Consider the following 1,525-nt stretch of genomic DNA (forward strand, 5'->3'; position numbering starts at 1 on the left):
GAAGAAACCTGGTATTTGTGGGACGTGTGAACGAGGAAAACAAACTAAAATGAATTTCAGCGCCAAGTCTAGGGAGAGGGCGAAGGAGCCTCTCGAACTAGTTCACACTGATGTACTTGGACCAGTCGAAGTAGAATCACTTGGTGGCGCACGATATGCGATTGGATTTACGGATGATTACACCCGATGGAGGGTGGTATATCCAATGAAGTGCAAATCAGAATGTCTAGATTGTTTGAAACGGTACATTCAAGAAATGAAAGTATTACTACATGATTACGAAGTAAATTCTTTGATTGGAATAAGATCGGACAATGGAGGTGAATATACTGGCATAAATTTCAAGAATTTCTGCAAGAACAACAGTATCAGACAAGATTTTAATATGCCATATAGGCCACAAGATAATTGAGTTGCCGAGAAGTCATGGCATATATTGTTAAATTTGCTCGAAATCTTCGCATACAAGCCGGACTGGGAAAATGTTTTTGGGCTGAAGCCTTGAATACTGCAACATATATTCTAAACCGATCTAGAACTGCATTGAGTGGAGGCGAAACGCCCTACTACAAAATGTTCGGGAAGCCTGCGAACGTCAAGCATTTTAGAATTCTCGGATGCAAGGCATTTGTGCATAACACATCTGTTACAAGAAGGAAACTTGATAATCGCGCTTCAGAAGGGATCATGATTGGATATGATGACATAGGGAGCAATCCTAAATGTTATCGAATTTTTTTGCCTTCTATTGGAAAATACATCAGATCTGGTCATGTCACGTTTGATGAAGAGACACCGGCGAGTATAAGGCAACCTAACACTAGAGGTGAAACTTATCATAATGAGGAAGAAGATGATAAGGATTCTCTGAAGACAGTGGGGGCTCATCAGGAAGATGAGGTACTACCTTCTGATACAAGTGAGGATGATGACGGCATCGAAAATGGGTCACATCAAGATGAACAACCTGATGATCGTGATGTCGATCATGTCAGGGAGGATCCGTCGCAAGTGGGGGCGACAGGATGGAAAGACACTGATGATATTATTCGGAATATGAACAGTATGGGACGCACACGAAGCAGGACGAAAGCTCGTGAATATCATCGAATATATGATGGACCAGCAACCATGGGAGGTAATTTAGCCTTTGCTGCAGCCTCAGAAATTGTCAATGAGGACTATCATCGTACGGAAGATGAGAATGAGGTGCGAGCTGAAGGGGAGAAAGCCAAGGATGCAGAATACCAGGCACACATGAAGAACGGTACCTGGGAATTAACCCCATTACCAAAGGGAGAACGATGCACCACGAGTGGCTGGGTTGAAACGGATAAACGAGATCAAAATGGCATCATCGGAAGGAGAAAAGCAAGATTCATTGCAAAGGGCTACAGTCCAGTCAGGGTTAATTCCCAGGTACCGTTCTCCATGTGCGCCTGGTACTCCGCATCCTTGGCTTTCTTCTTTTCAGCTCGCACCTCATTCTCATCTTCCGTACGATGATAGTCCTCATTGACAATTT

This window comes from Nannochloropsis gaditana, assembly GCF_000240725.1.
Source record: "Nannochloropsis gaditana CCMP526 unplaced genomic scaffold scaffold310, whole genome shotgun sequence".
In the NCBI taxonomy this organism is placed as follows: domain Eukaryota; class Eustigmatophyceae; order Eustigmatales; family Monodopsidaceae; genus Microchloropsis; species Microchloropsis gaditana.